A 17,657-nucleotide genomic window follows, 5' to 3' on the forward strand; every position below is an offset into this window, starting at 1 on the left:
ACAAATAGACTCCTGGATGTTTGTGTCATTGTACACCTCTATTACCTCTCTGTCAGAGGATGGAAAGCAAGTTTCATCATCTGTCTTTTGGAGTTGTTGTTGTTCATTGCATTGATTAGAGTAGTTAAGTGTTTCAAAGTTGATTTTCCTTACAAAGTTATAGTCATTTATCTTGCTTCTGCTCATCTCTTCGCTGTTTAGAACTTCCCTATTATTGTCAAGAATGCTTCCATCCGCCCAGTTATCAAGGCTTACAATTTAGTGGTCATCCTCTTCTATTTCTGTCTTATCCTCCCACCCCGAAACCCCCCACCCCCACCTCCATCTAGTCTGTTGCCAAGTCCTGGCAATGGTACCTTATAACATCTGTCATATATGGCTCCCACCCTTGGACATCTGTCTAGTGCAGATCCTCATTACTTCATGTCTGAACTCTTGCAGTAACCTACCAATTGATCTCTTGACTTCAAGTCTCTCTCCATTATAGTCCACCCTCAACTAAGCTATCAAATTAATCTCCCTAAAACAGGGTTCTGACTATATGACAACTTTCCCCCTCCCCCAGACCATCTGATAAATTTTGGCGTCTATGTCCCTGCAGGATTAAATATAAAATCTTCTCTTTGGCATTCAAAGCCTTTTATGACCTGGCTATTCCTACCTTTCCAGTCTTCTTATCTATCACTGGCCCCATCTGTGATCCAGTAGTGCTGGCTTCCTTGCTGTTCCACGCAGAAGATATTCCATCTCCAAACTTCAAACAGTTATTTTCCTTGGATGGTCTTTGTGCCTAGAATCCTGTCCTCATTCATACCTGCCAGGTTCCCTGGATTCCTTCAACTCCTAGTTAATATTCTTTCTATACAAAGTCTTTCCAAATGTCCCTCAATGCTAGAGCCTTTGTGCTGTTATTTCCAGTTTATCCTGCATATAGCTTATTTGTATGTAATTGTTTTCATGTTGTCTCTTCCTTTAGATTGGGAGCTTCTTGAGAGCAGAAGCTGTCTTTCTTTCTTTGTATCCCCAGGCTTAGCATAGTGCAGGGCACATAATAGGCCCTAAATAAATACTTAGTAATAAATTATAGACTGTCTGACTGCACTCTGCATCGGTTCTTATGTTTTCCCAGGTTTCTCTGAATACATTCCTTAAATCATTTCTTGGAGTATAGTGATATTTTATTGCATTCATGATTCATGGTCCATAATTTGCTCAGCCATTCTCCAATCGACAGGTACCTCTTCCTTTAATTTCTAGTTTTTTGCTATAGCAAAGAATGCTACTATTAATATTTTTATACACATGGGCTCCTCTCTTTATTTGATCTCTTTGGGATAGATACCTAGCAGTGCTATGACATTGCTGTGTCAAAGAGTATGAATAATTGAATGATTAAATCAATAAATATTTCTTAAGCATTTACTATGTGCCAGTTGCTGGAGTACATGCTAGGGATACAAATAAAAATCTAAACCAAGCCCTGCACTAAAGAACTTATGTTCTGTTGGAGGAGACTACCTATAGATATACACACATATTTGTATGGATATAGATATGTGCATGTATACACACATACATATATCAGAACATGCAAGATAAGCATTAGTACATGAAAGATAATATAAAGGAGATAGCACTGGGATTGTGGAGTCAACGGGGAAGGAGAAAGGACCTGGAGAAGGTAGTACTTGAATTGAGTTAGCCAAAGTTAGCCAAAGATTTTAAGAGATAGTGGAAAGGAGACTATTTTAGATATGAGGAAAGCCAGTGCAAAGGCACAAAGCAATAAGAAGTGACTAGATTGTAAAGACATTTAATTGTCAAAAGAAGGACTTTACATTTGATCCTGGAGGTCATAATGAAGCCACTGAAGTGTATTGAATAGGGAAGGTGATATGGTCAGATCTGTGCTTTAGGAAAATTATTTTTGGAGGCTTTATGGAGGATGGATTCAAATGAAAAGGGAAATGAGACTCAGAGATTAAATAAGAGTTTATTTCAGTAGACTAGGTAAGAAATTGTAAGGATTTGAACCTTGGGGGTGATTTTGTAAGTGGAAAAAAGGGACATAAAGGATGGATGTTGTGAATGCAAGAACAAGAGGACAACAAATTGAATATATGGATGAATGTCAATGGGGAGCAGATAATGGTACAGAATTTATAAACTTTTAAAAAAGATTTTATTTTAACAATAATATGTAATCATTTCCCACATATGTTTTCTGAAGTCACAAGCTATAAATTGTCTTCCTCTCTCCCTTTCTTCACAATTTGTTATTTTTTTATTTTTTTAATTTTATTTAGTCAATTTAGAACATTATTCCTTGGTTACAAGAATCATATTCTTTCCCTCCCTCCCCTCCCATCCCCCCACTTTTCCCACAATTCCACTGGGCCTTTCTTCCCAATTTGAACAGGATTACACATGTATTATCATGCAAAATACATTTCCCCATATTGTTCATTGTTGTAAGGGAATAGAGTTTGTAAACTTGACTTGTAACCTTTTATTTTTAACTTTTGTAATATATTCAAAACTTTCTTTTATAGTACTGGTTGCCATGTCTTATGTGGTTCTAACTTGTTCCTTGATATTTCAACTTCTTTAAAAAAATTTTTTTTAATTGATATCATTAATTTTTTACATCATAATAGTTTCCTCTAAAAATATGGAATGATGCATGAATTTACATGTCATTGTTCTGAGGCCATGCTAATCTCTGTACATGTGCAGTCTGGGAGCTCTGGAATTCTTTCTTTCCAGCTGTTTTAAGTATTTTTTCATTGATTTGAAAACTTGGTTTTCACCTATGAGGTTTCAGGGTTTCATTTTGTTTTTCATTTGGGTTATAATCAATGTATTCTTTTAGTTTTCAGTTTTCCTTGTAGTTTTAATGAAACTGGACAGGGTTTTTTTTTTTTTCTTATAATATGGCATCCAAGCTTTTTTTTGTCATGTTTTTCATGGAATAGGGTCATTCTTAAAATATCTTTCCTTTACTTGTTTTCTTTGTTTTTGATAGTGTAAAAGTTAAAATTAAATCTCAACAATAAAAATATTATATTTTAAGAGATTTATTAATAATCATTAGAAATCATGGAATAAACAAGATACAAAATAAAGACCTCATGCCCATGACTGATCAGCCAGTTCAAATACCCACTTTACCACCACCAAGCTTGGGACTAGAAGTAAAAAGGTGGCACCTTCCATATCCCCACCTAATATCCCCTATCTACAGGAAGTACATAATGACAGGAAGTCAGTGGGTTCCTGGGAAATGTAGTTCTTTTTTTTAGGGTAACAGATTTTCATTTATATATTCTCCCCTAAGATCTGTGGAAGACTAGTCTTTCCAATGGATCTTGTAAACATAACCAACTTTGACATGACAATAATTTGGGGATAAAAGGAAAAGAACAAAACCAATGATTGCTAGGCACATTGACAAAAAGCTGGTTAGAGGGTAGTCCCCTTTTGGCATAAGAGTATACATACAAAACAAATGCATTCAACCCCATATAGTTCAAATCACTACATCCCAAAGTTGACTCTGGATCTTCTGGTGCAGTGTGTGGTCTGTGCAGGCATCTTAATGGTGCCTTCTCCAAACAGTTCACTTTCTGGATTTGGAGAGGTAGTGTGTTTCTTATCCTAAAATTACTCTCAAAAAGAATTTAAACTTTGCAATTTAGAATAATAATAATTATACAATAGTAGATTCTTTATACTTCTATTTTTTCAGTCTGTTAACATTTTTCTCATTTTTTTATTATATGGAGTCACTGATTCCTGGCTGGTCCATTCTGATTTTTAGTGAATTACTCAGAGTAGTAAAGTTTTCCATCTTCTGTTCTAAGGTCTTTATTCCCTCTTGATTTCTTTCTTGCAGAGTTCTTATTTAACTTATAATTTTGTTGTTTATCTATGAAAAAATTCTTTCAGGTAGTTTTTTAGTTCTTCTGGCCAAATTTTTCCTCTTCTGGGACTCTGTAGTAGATACTGTTTATAGGTTTGTTCCTTGGGGCATTTCTAGACTTGTAATATTTCTTCATATATATATATATATATATATAACTGCATGTCTTACATATATAGGTGTAGTAACTAAGTAATAATATCTCTAGCCTCAGTCCTGATTTGGAACATTGTGCCAGGGCCAGGTTCTAACCCCATATGCATTCTTGGTTGAAATTGTCAGGTGCTCTTCAGTTATAGCCTTGACTTCCTTTGTTGCTATTACTGACTTCAACTTCTCCTATTGTGTCATAACTCATAGTGAGGTTCTCTAGAATATCTAGGCTTGAAATATTTCCTCAGGACCTCTTACCTCCATGCCATCTTATGTCAGAATACAGTAAACTTCTGGGTGATGCTAATATGAACTGCCACTTGCTGACTTTGTTAGAGCAATCAGTAGGTTAGTTTCTGACCACCTTGGAAGTTCTTTTCTAAGAACCCTAGGCTTTTTGTCCATGAGTGTAGAGCACTACAGGTTTTAGGTACCCCTATAGCAGTGATGGTGATCCTATGGCACGAAGAGCACTCTCTGGGCACTCAGCCACCACCCACTCCCCACACCCAAGAGTACCTTACTAGAAAGGCAGAGGTATTCAGGTGGAGCTGTTCCCCTCCCCCTCTCCACCATGCCTGATGACATTTTTTCACATGCCCTGCCTCTCTGCCTAGCATCCCAGTGGGAGAGCACAGAAGGGTAAGGTGGGCAGTTTGAAGACTGACAGAGCTGGAGGGGAGTGGAGTGCTTGGTCTACACCCTTCCCCCTTTCTACACTCGCTGAGGACATTCCTCACTTCACCCACCACTATGTTCAGCAGCCCAATGGGAGTGCTTTCTCCTTCCTTTGTGTGGGGTAAGGGGAGGATGGGGTGTATCCAGCATGTGGGGCATGGCACAAAACTCTGGTGGGGGGGGTGGTCTGGAGCCTAGCACTCTATCTCTGCCATCACTGTCCTTATAGCATCACTGGTTTGTGCTTGCAGGCTTTCAGCTTATTTTCTTGTGCTTGCCCTGGCTTTTCTGGTGAGATCATTTCCCTATTAACTGTTACTATTTTTTTGTGTGTGTTCAATTTTGGTCAGGATAAAGATAACAGAGTGGGGTTTTTTGGTATTTATCAATCACTATTCAGTCTGCTTTTACTTTTTTTTATCTTTGATTGAGAATATGTCTGAGAACATGCTTCCTCTTTGACTTTGTAACCTCCAAACTTCAAGTCCCCATCCAAGATATTTTAAAGAAAAAGCAATGAATTCTTTCTCTACCTCCCTCCCAACCTCCCCCCCTCCAAATTTCCCATTCATAGTGACATGGTACAATCTATTTGAAACCTTCCTTTCCCCTTTTTCCTTGCATCTAATCATTTACCAAGTTCTATAGATCTTGCCTCTCATTTTATCACATCTGTCATCTCTTTCTATTCCCTTTGCTATTCTCCAGCTTGGATTCTTATTCCCTCTTCTGGCTTATTGCAATAGCCACTTTCCCCTTTGTTTCATGAGTTTCCATGGTCAAAAATGCATTCTCAAATTGACAACCAAATACCATCAAAGAAATGTAAGAACCAAAAAGATAAGATAGTCCCAGAGGGAGACAATTGATGGGTGAGTTGTATGCTGTAGGGGTAATTCACATGGTGCCAAAAAAAAAGGAAGGAAGGACCCCATCCCAGCACATTGAATAGATCCCTGATGATGAAATTTATGGAAGGATATGGATGTGAGTCACAAAGATGGGAAAGAATGTGTAGGTGACAAGGTACATTGAGGTACTACCTACATATAGAAGATACAAATCCATTTGTGTCATGCTTTGGCCTCCTAACACTAACAGGTATCACATCTTTCCATTCTTTCCTTCCTGTTCTTCTCTCTAGGCTGACCTATACAGAATTCTTGAAGTAATCTTTCTGATGTTCAACTCTGATCATGTAACTTTTCTGTCAAGATAAAATAAACAAATGAGCTCTCAGTGGCTTTACATGGCCTCTTAACCCTGCCTCCATCCACCACCACCACACCCCAAATATCCAGACTCTTTGGACTGGCATTGAAGGCCCTCTAAAATCTGTTTCCAACCCACTTTTTTTAGTTTTATTTTATACATTTCTTCCCTTTTTTCATACTGTAAAATCTTGCCAAATTAGACTATTGACTATTCCTTGAACTCACAGTATTTCTTATTATTTTAAAGAGTTTAGACATCTGAGACTGTCCTACAATTCTCTCTCTCTATATATATATATATTTAATAGATAAGGTACCTGAGGCAGAGAGGGGTTAAATAAGTTTGTCCAATCCAGATGATAGTGGTAATGAATAATAGATAACCTAGACTCAGAACCACAACTCGAAATTTTATATGTTTTCTATGATAATATACTTTAAATCCTAGGATTTACTGGAAGAGACCTTAGCAATCATCTAGATCAAACCATTCATTTCATAGAGGAGGAATCTGATCTATTCTCTCTCCCATTCCCCCCATTTTAAGGCCCCCCAAAATACTATCTGTATTGGAAGGAAATAGGGCTTTTCCTCTAGAGAAGTAGGAGAGGAAAGGAGTTGAGCTAAGCTAACTCCTGAATGAGGGTCATGAAGCAACCCCTAAGAACTGCCTAAAGTCACAGTGATTCACTTGAAGTCAAAAGAGGAAACCCTTACCAGACTGAAGAGAGGTATGTTGCAAGAAACCAGAACTGGTCTGGTTATATCAAGTGCATCAGGAAACATCTTTCCCTGCCCTGCCTTCATTCTTTTGTTCATTTTATATGATAGTGAAACATCCTTCCTTAAGTCCCTTTAAAGACAAAGCTTCAGGCCTTATCAGGATATGTAAGACATTTGGTTCCCCCCACTTCCCTGATCCCCTTCCTAATGTCAATTCTCAACTTAGTATGCTAGCTTTAGATTATTCAGCATTTCTTAAATACACTTGCAACAATGGCCTTTCTCATTGGTAGTGCCCTAGTCCTGGGTTTATACTTGGTCTAGGTAAAGCCCATGGAGAACCAGTTGGCTAAAGAGAGGAGATGGACTCTTTCCTCAGTGTCTCTGGTTCACTATATTCCCAACGCAGTGCCAGGAAAATCACTTGAAGTTTGTATTTGGCTTATGTCTAGAGTCTTCCCAAAAGGAAAGTACTTTATGTACAATGTAGCTTAAGGTTAGGACAGGTATTTTTCCCTCTACACGAAAGAAATGCTCATGTAAAGGGTGGAACATGTCAAGTGAATCAATGAATTGGTCAGTTTCCCTATCTTACTTAAAATCATTAACAAGTACTCTAGCCAAAAAATATTTATAGTATGAGAATATCTCTATGAAATCAACTAATCAAAGTTACTAAAAATGCACTAATATGTCCTGTATATTTTCTATTTTTTTTAATTAAAAAAACAACACCTTACCTTCTATCTTAGAATTAGTATTATGTAATATGTCTTGGTAATGAGGAGTTACACAAGAATACAGGAAAATAGAAAATAAGAGCTCCACATTGTATTATTCTTGATATCAGATACAAGTGGATTTTTGCTGCAGCTTGGTGATTAGCTATGTCCTTAATTAAAATCAGCCCTTCTCTGAATCAGTTTGATGAGTTAATTCCTAATGATTTCAAGGCCTTTCCCATTTGGGGAAGCCAAAAATTTGTGGTCCAGGAATTTTTTCTTGGATCGGGTCTGCTTTGCCTGCCAAACCAGAAACCCTGCAGTTTTACAATCTTCGTTATCTTTATTACATTCTCCTTTGGTGAAAGCAGATCCTGCTTCCTGCTTGCTCTCCTATACCCCACAGGTGGTATTAAGCCAGAAATCTCCCAAATAATGATAATAATATGCTAGCTGGATTAGATTAGTCAAGAAGGGTATTTTTAGGTACCATGGTGAAAATGTATGAAATTAAAATTTTATATTCATGGTTCTGCCTAATGACTTTAGGTACACCATGCTCAAAACTGCAAACTATTTTGGAATTGTGATCCAAACTGCTTGTTACCATGGAAAGAATGCTGTTATGGCCTCAGAAGACTTGGGTTCAGATTTTCACTATGCTACTTATTTATCTCTATGATTCTGAACAAGTTACCTAGATTTCCCATGTCTTGGGTTTTTTTTTTTTAATCTGTAAAATGAGAGGTTTAGGCTAGGTCCATGTTGGCAAAGCTGTGGCATGCCTTTCCCTCTCTCTACCACACTGGAGGACAGTGTTCACATGCCCTGCCCTTCTGTCCAGCAGCCCCATGTGAGCACTTCCTACCTCTGCATTCTGGTGTAATGTGGAGAGGGTCACAGGGAGCTTGAAGGTACAGTTTGGGCATGTGATCTCTAAAAGGTTCACTGAAACTGGACTAGAAGATCTTCAAAGTCCCTGCCACCATGAAATCTATGATATGATAATCCCAGAACTTCTGTCCAGGTTTGCTATCTTTATATTTAATCTGTTCCACTGATGATGGGGGTACCTTTTTTCAATATAAACATATGTCCTTCTATACCCCTACCAGTTAAAAAAAAATTATCCTATCTTTAGTAACCATTCATAAAAAAATATTCAAGTATACAAAAAAAATTTTTTTAAGTCATGTGAAATCATAAGACCCATTAATATTGTTTGCTTTAAACAATATATATTAGTTTCAACAAGAGAGTAATAAAATATAATTTTTGATTATCAATTACTTTTCCAGTTATTTTCCTTTACATATTTTTTCTGGATTTGAATGTTGCTGTTGCCATTTTCACATTAGTGTCATTAATCTATTCTGTTTCTGCTTTCTATATTCTGTATTCATTAATTTCTTTCTTGTGTTTATTTGTATCATTAATATTTTTTAAAAAACTTTATGACCTAGTATTGTTTTGTGTTCATATGCTACAGTTTGAATGGATAGTTTTCAGTTTTTTGCTTTGACTAAATCAGAGAGTTAGTTTTCTAATAGTTTTTTTCTTTCAATTGTGAGGATTAAAAATCCAGAAGTTTGACTTCTGGGTAAGAAAATCAATTTATTGCTCAGGCTAGAAATAACTAATAAATTAATTGGTCATTGTTCTCTCTCTAGGATCAAAGACCCTGAAATCCTCTCTCAGGGATCTGTAGGGTTCTAGGTATAAACAAATCATGAAAGTATTAAAAATGCATTCAATAGCTGACTCTTATGAGCAATGTGCTCATGTACTAGACTTTTCGATATAGTTCTAATATTTCACATAATTAGTTTCTGGTTTTCTTCCATGCATTTCTAATATCTGTAAAAACAGAAGCAGAACCTCTACCCCAAGTAACAAATTCACTGGGTCTTTTAAAATTTTTTCCTCTTAGAAATAGTTTGTTAGGGGGCAGCTAGGTAGCTCAGTGGATTGAGAGTCAGGCCTAGAGAGGGAAGGTCCTAGGTTCAAATCCGGCCTCAGACATATCCCAGCTGTGTGACCCTGGGCAAGTCACTTAACCCCCATTGCCTAGCCCTTACCGCTCTTCTGCCTTGGAACTAATACACAGTATTGATTACAAGATGGAAGGTGAGGGTTTTTAATAAAAAAAAAAAAGAATTAGTTTGTTAGAAATTGTAGGCTTGGGGGCAGCTGGGTAGCTCAGTGGATTGAGAGCTAGCCCTAGAGACTGGAGGTCCTAGGTTCAAATCTGGCCTCAGACATATCCCAGCTGTGTGACCCTGGGCAAGTCACTTGACCCCCATTGCCTAGCCCTTACCATTCTTCTGCCTTGGAGCCAATACACAGTATTGACTCCAAGACAGAGTCAAGGTAAGGGTTTTAAACAACAACAACAAAAAAGAAATTGTAGGCTTTGATTTTGGCACATTGCCTTCATAAATTGTCTGACAGTATCCCTTTTCTTTTTGAATGTGGGTTTTAAAATTTCTTTTAGCCCTTTCTCCAATTGCTTGTCTTGTAGAATTTCCTGGGATATCAGTCTTATGCAAAATGTTCCATAATTTGCAAAATTCTGCCCATCTCTTGCTGGTATAAACACTTCTATCCCAATTTTCTAAGTGTTTTGGAATGCCAAATGTGTAAAAGTTTTTAAAAGATATGCAATAAAGATGTGGTTTTTCTCCATTTTGAGCTGTAGCTCTTACAGCATGAGAATAAGTATGTATAATCACACTTAGATGTTTCAGTTTTCCAAAGGAGCATGTTGTAATCCATCCATTTGCCACAATTGTGCAGGTCTTAAAACTGTGGTTATCTCCTGGAGGTGAAGGAGTGACAAAATATGGACCACAAAATTTTCACTGCCGAATAATTTTTCTGGCTTGTCTTGTAGGAAATTGAGATTTAAGAGATTTTGCACTCTCCCGTTAACAAGAGTGAAAAGTAGTGGCTACCAGGCTGTTCACCTTTGAATTTCCCTCAGATAGAGGTCCAGGGAGAGTCATGTGAAAGCAAATGTGTGTTATAAAATTTTTACTCTATCTTTGCAAGATTGCATTCTGTGGTACGAAACAGCAGAAATAATTCTGCATCTTGCACTGGTTTAGAAGTTTAGAAACTTGCTGTTTCTAAAGAATTCACCGGATTGATAACATACACTGACAATCACATATAATGTTACAGGGTTTTGTAAGGTCCTTAAGCACATTCCTGACTGCTGCTAACTCAGTCTTTTGGGGTGAACTATGTTGTGGTTGTGTTAACATGACACAATTGTCTAATATAGCTTCTGTTTTCCCCTTATTTGATGCATCAGTGAAAGTATTCACAGCATCAGCATTAAGGTGCAAAGATGTTATTTGTGGGAAAATAATCAGAGTTAATTTTACAAATTGCAAGATGTTGTCACTAGGAATATGATGATCAATTCTTCTTTTTTTTTTAAACCCTTATCTTCCATCTTGGAGTCAATACTGTGTATTGGCTCCGCAGCAGAATAGTGGCTAGGCAATGGGGGTCAAGTGACTTGCCCAGGGTCACACAGCTGGGAAGTGTCGGAGGCCACATTTGAACCTAGGACCTCCCATCTCTAGGCCTGGTTGTCAATCCACTGAACTACCCAGCTGCCCCCATGATCAGATTTCTAATAAAATCTGCAAAAGCAATTTTCAATGGTAGGGATTGTGCAAATAAATTTTGAACTTGTTCTTGTGTGAGAGAGGAATAATGTCAGGATCAGACCCAAATCAATTGCTGATATCTTTTCTAATCTGAGTAACTAATAAAAAATGCCTAAGCCAAATAATATCAGCTATCAATTTTTGAATATCATTTAGAGTTTTTAAGCAATCTCCATAAATCTGTATTCTTTGTGACCTAATGTCCCATTGATAAACAATTGTCCCTAAATATTTAAAAGTTGGACCAATCTGAACTTTCTGAAGCATTGGCCAGTTTAGGTTTCCCATGCAGACAACTGTAGTTTTAAATTTTCTCCAGCACTTGCAGTACAAACTTTTGTCCAAAGGTGAAGGTGTTATGCATTCCTTGTGACAGGATTAATTTATCAGTTTGCTGGAGTACCTTTCCCTTTAAGGGCCATAGATTTACCCAAATAGGTATAGAAGTAAGCCACTGGATTGGATTAAAGAATTTAGTGTGAGATCTAATTAAAGGTCCTAAAATTTCTTTTTGTACTGTAGTACAAGTAGTTAATGTTAACTTCATTTCAGATAAAATATCTCTTCCCCAAAGAGACTCAGGCATATCAGAAAATTCCTTACTTGTTATGAAAAGGAACATAATCTGTCTTTCCTTATCAATTTGCTAAGTCCAATATAAATTGGAAATATCTGATTTTAAATTTGTCTTCACTCTTAACTCCTGCATTTAGCAAAGAGCTGCTTGGAAAGAGAATTAGCTGAACAAGCCCCATTGTTTTTCAAATTGAAAAAAAGTCAAAGTCTTTGGGTGTGATTAGTATTTCACCCTTCCCAATGACCTCAGGGAAGATTTGTAAACTCTGAGAAAGGAGGCTTTTACTTTTAAATGATTGACTGTTAGGATTCCCTGGGCCTGGGGGGGGGGGGGAAGTACTGCAGTCTCCCAGATCTCTTTTTCATATGTTAAAATTGCAGTTAGTTCCACTGTTTTAAGTGAAGTCTTTCCTTCTGGGACCAAAGAAAAATTTCTGCCTTTTTAAAAATTTTCTAGAGAAAAAGCCTTTTCTTTGGTGCCTTGAAATTTTAAAGGGCCCAAGACTGGCCAGCCAAGGAGTTTAAAGACTGTAGCTGATTGGCTGTGACTGTCAGGGCCTTTGTTTTCATGAGATATTGTGAAGCCCAATGCTTTCCTTTAGGACATTCTGGGCAAATAGCAGGAGGCCAGGTATGATCTTTTAAAATGTCCAGTTTTGCAGCAGGCAAAGCAGATACATCTTGCCTTATTTGTATTTTTTTTGTCTGTGTCCCACCCCCTCATTTTATTTTATTAGATGATTTAGAATATTTTTCCATTGTTACAAGACTCATGTTCTTTCCCTTTCCATATCTGACACACAATTCCATTGGGTTTAACATGTGTCACTGATAAAGACCCATTTCCATATTATTAAAATTTGCATTAGGGTGATTGTTTAGGGTCTACTTTCCCAACTGTAGTCCTACCAACCCATGTGATCAAGTAGTTGTATTTCCCCTGTGTTTCTGCTCCCACAGTTCTTTTTCTGGGTGTGGATAGCATCTTTCTCATAAGTCCCTCCAAATAGTTCTAGACCATTTCACTGCTACTAATAGAGAAGTCCATTACATTTGATTGTGCCACAGTGTATCTGTCTCTGTGTTTAATGTTCTCCTGGTTCTGCTTCTTTCACTCTGCATCAGTACCTAGAGGTCTTTCCAGTTCACATGGAATTCCTCCACTTTATTATTCCTTTGAGCACAATAGTATTCCATCACCAACATATACCACAATTTGTTCAGCCATTTCCCAATTGATGGTCATCCCCTCATTTTCCAATTTTTTGCCAACACAAAGAGTGCAGCTATGAATATTCTTGTACGGGTATTATCTCTTTGGGGTACAAACTCTGCAGTGCTATGGTGGATCAAAGGGCAGACAGTCTTTTAGCACCCTTTGAGCATAGTTCCAAATTGCCCTACAGAATGTTTGGATCAATTCACAACTCCACCAGCAATTCATTAATGTCCCAACTTTGCCACATCCCCTCCAGCTTTCATTTCTTTCCTTTGCTGTCATGTTAGTGTCAATGTGGAAATGTAGAGGTCTCCAGTTTATTTAATTGGGAGATAGAAACCCCAGGTTTTGACCTTGTCACAGGAGAGGTTTCCCCCTGAGGGAAGGTCCCACTTCACCAGACAATAGACATCCACTTCAGGTGGGAGGTAAACCCCATCTGAAGTCAAGTAGTTCTTTTGTCTACAGAAGACTTTCCCAGTATATCACACCCTCCTTCTGAGGATCTGACTCTGGACCTTAAGCTTGCAAGACTGACATGCTACCTACTGTGCCAAAGCTAAATCACATTGACATTAGCCAATCTGTTAGGTATGAGGTGATACCTCAGAGTTGTTTTGATTTGCATTTCTCTGATTATAAGAGATTTAGAACATTTTTTCATGTGCTTATTAATAGTTTTTATTTCTTTAACTGAAAATTGCCTATTCATGTCCTTTGCCCATTTATCAATTGGGGAATGGCTTGATTTTTTTGTACAATTGATTTTGTTCCTTATAAATTTGAGTAATTAGACCTTTGTCAGTGGTTTTTGTTATGAAGATTTTTTCCCAATTTGTTGCTTCTCTTCTAACTTTGATTGCATTGATTTTATTTGTACAAAAACTTTAATGTAATCAAAATTATTTATTTTGCATTTTGTAATTTTTTCTAACTCTTGCTTGGTCTTAAAGTCTTTCCTTTCCCAAAGATCTGACAAGTATACTATTTTGTGTTCACCTAATTTACTTATAATTTCTTTCTTTATAGTTAGGTCATTCACCCATTCTGAATTTATCTTGGTGTAGGGTGTGAGATATTGATCCAAACCTAATCCCTCCCATACTGTCTTCCAGTTTTCCCAGCAGTTTTTATCAAATAGTGGATTTTTGTCCTAAAAGCTGGGATGTTTGGGTTTGTCATAGACTGTCTTGCTGAGGTCTATCACCCCAAGTCTATTACACTGATTCTCCCTTTTATCTCTTAGCCAGTACCATATGGTTTTGCACATCTTACCTTATTAACTCGAGCTGCCATCAGATTCTTGTGTTTCAAAGTCTTTTTATGTCTCTGCATGTCTCAGTAAAGAAATCGGCCACATTACATTTTTTAGGTGAAGTTTCATGCCCTTTCAGCAGCTATTGCAATTTGACTAAAGGGTTGTTCTGAATGTAATAGTTGCCTAGTAAGACTTTCAAATTCACCTGTGCCAGTCAGGTTATCATAGGTAATATTCTCATGGGCTCTCCTATTGGCCCTAGCCTGTTCTGTGCTTAACTCCTGAAATTTCAGCTATCACATTAAGAACTAATGCATACCAATCTTCTGGTCTTAGTGATTGCTGGCTAATATTGTTTATCAGCGCCATGGTGACAGGAGCCACATCACTGTACTGAATCACACTATTCCTAAGCACTTTAAGAATCTTGAATTCAACACCTTTATGCTCGGCTAATTTTACTTCTGTATTCTCAGGATTATCTCTAATTTTGTTGAAGATGCTGATTTATCTGTTTCCTCCCCTATAGATAGGCTGATCTTCAAATCCTACAGTTAGTACTGAGTGGAGGTAGAGGAGGGATGATTGAGTGAGCACTAGGAAGACCATCAGCATTAAGAGTGGCCATGTAAGGCAGTCAGGGTTAGAGTCAAGTGCAGCTTTAGCAGCACCCTGTGAGGGGATAATAGAATCAGCTGTAGGAGGAAAGGGGGTGTGGGTGGCACAACCTGAGAATCTGCTTGATGTTCCAAAGACTGTGGAGTAGAAGAAGTACCGAATGGGATGGGTGAAGTGAGATTAGAGGTATTTGGATTAGTAGGAAGATCTAATAAGGGGGCAGGATGAAATATGGGATTCTGGATGGGTGCTGAGGTTAACGCCATCCTGATGAGATTTCAAGTGTGCCAAGCTGTTGGGGAGACTTTCTGTCCCTTTTCCTGACCTTGTTTTAAAGCCTGCCCTATGAGGTCCCATTCTTGAATAGTAAGGGTCCTTGCATCAGAAAGTCAGGATAACATTTTAATATAAATATAATATAAAATATAGAAATGCCTGTAGCTTAGCTTCTGACACTCTAGTCCCTTGCCTCTGCAGTAATGATTTTAACAAGCGGATATAACAAGTATGAGAAGAAAGCTTTTTTTTTTTAAACCCTTACCTTCCATTTTGGAGTCAATACTGTGTATTGGTTCCAAGGCAGAAGGGTGGTAAGGGCTAGGCAATGGGGGTCAAATGACTTGCCCAGGGTCACACAGCTGAGAAGTGAGGCCAGATTTGAACCTAGGACCTCCCATCTCTAGGACTGGCTCTCAATCCATGGAGATACCCAGATGCCCCCAAGAAGAAAGCTTTTGATCCATATTCCTCACCTTGAGGGCTAGTTGAAGTCCATTGGCTTGTCCCCAACAGTGCTTTGTGATCTTCCTTCTGGGTGTTCAAAGTCCCACTGGGTGTTGACCAGCTGACCAGCAGCTAAGAGATATTCTTACCTGGGTTGGTGGGTTGACCACATGAAAGGGAAGCTGGGGACTGAGGGTATTTGGATGGAAGGGTTTAAAGCATAAGGTGGGGAAGACTAGAGAGGGAAAAGAGACACAAAGACTTGGGATTCATCAGCATAGCATCAAGCCTGTCTATTGCTTCTCTGATGGTATGAGAGAGAGTGAACTACAGGTGAAAACTTTTTTATTGAATGGGGAATGGGAGATAGTTAATCAAACATGTGACATTGTAGAGAATTTAGCATCAGTTTGGTAAATAACAAGATAAAAGAGATAAAAGAGAGGCCAAGACACTGTAGTAGCTAGAGCCCAGCCCAGAGGAGGTTCATTTGACCTTCCCACTGCAGGCATGGGGAGAGATCAGAATATCACAAAACTTGAGCCCCAATTCAATGCAAGGATCCAAAAAGCAATTATGTGAAATAGAATGTATCTGTAAGTCTGGTACATGAGCACATTGTTCATAAGAATCAGGTATTGAATGTATCTTTAATACTTTCATGATTTGTTTATTCCTGGAATCTTACAGGATCCATAAATGCAATTTTGGGGTTCCTTGTTCAGCCTTCTCCTGGACACCTTGACATCTCTGATTAATGAATAGCCAGTTAAAGAGGTGATCCATGAAACTTTGAATCCTTCCTCAGTTCCTAAAGTGATACGGGATTATGAATTACTTAGCCCCTTGTTCCCTATGTCCTGAGGGAGAAATCAAATTCTTTGCAGGCCTGGAATATGCTGTAAGCAGACATACCTGGTTTAGGCTGGTTCCTGTTTATTGAGCAAGATAGTACTCATAATCTTGCTTTTCTATCTATTCTACAGTGGAAGAAATTCATTGGGTGGAGTATTCTTTGAAGCTCCTAGGAACAAAGAAATGAGTGTTGATGTTAAGGGATGAACCTGAGCCTTAATTAAAACTCAGAAATAAAAATAATGTATTAGAAATAAATCTTCTCATAATATCATCGGTAAACTATACTCCTAGGAATGAGATCACTGCTCAGTCAGTCAGCCAATATATGTAAAAAACAAACAAACAAACAAAAAATCCTTACCTTTTGTCTTAGAATCAATACTAAGTGTAGATTTTGAGGCAGAAAAGCAATAAAAGCTAGGCAATTGGGGTTAGGTGACTTGCCCATGGTCATACAACCAGGAAGTGTCTGAGGCTAGATTTTGAACTTTTATTCAGCACCTATTATGTTGCAAGGCACTGTGCTAAGTGCTGGGGGTACAAAAAGAAGAAAAATATAGTCCCTGTCCTCAAGGAGGTCATAATCTAATGAAAAAACCAACAAATAAACAATTATATACAAACAAGTTACATATAGAATAAAGATGAAGTAACAGAAAAAATGTACAAGAATTAAGAATGACTAGAAAATGTTTCCTATAGAAAGTTGTGTTTTAATTGGGACTTGAAGAAAGCCAGGGAAGCCAGGAGGTAGAGGTAAGGAGGGAGAGAATATTTCTGGTAGAGGACAGCCAAGGAAAATTCCTGGAGCCAAGAGATGTAGAGCCTTGTTCAAAGAACAGCAAAAAGGCTAGTGTCATTGATTTGAAGGTATTATTATTTGAAGGGAGTAAGGTATCAGAAGGCTGAAAAGGTGGGCAGAAGGACCAATGTAATGAAGGGCTCTTCAGAGGATTTTGTATTTGATCTTGCAGGTAATTGGGAGGCACCAGAGTTTATTGAGTAGGTGAGTGACTTAGTTGAACCTGAGCTTCAGGAAAATCAATTTAGTGATTTAATGGAGGATGAATTGGAGAAGGGAGAACCTTGAAACAGGTGGATCTACCTGTTTCATTAAAGTAGTCTAGGCATGAGGGAAAGAGGGACTATACAAGGTGATGGCAGTATCAGAGGAGAGAAGAATATATTGGAGACATGTTGCAAAGGGGAAATCAACAGACCTTCACAACATATCATATATAGAGGGCAAGAGAGTGAAGAATGAAGAACAATACCTAGGTTTGAAATCTGGGGGAACTGGGAAGATAGAGGTG

The 17,657-nt window shown here is 37.9% G+C and overlaps 1 protein-coding gene across 1 annotated transcript in view; it reads left to right on the plus strand.

Moving 5' to 3' along the window:
- The window catches only part of TET1 (tet methylcytosine dioxygenase 1), a 183,968-nt gene that overhangs the window by 15,902 nt on the left and 150,409 nt on the right, over positions 1 to 17,657 (plus strand). The window lies entirely within an intron of this gene.

The sequence above is a fragment of the Monodelphis domestica genome, chromosome 1 (genome assembly GCF_027887165.1).
Source record: "Monodelphis domestica isolate mMonDom1 chromosome 1, mMonDom1.pri, whole genome shotgun sequence".
Classification (NCBI taxonomy): Eukaryota; Metazoa; Chordata; class Mammalia; order Didelphimorphia; family Didelphidae; genus Monodelphis; species Monodelphis domestica.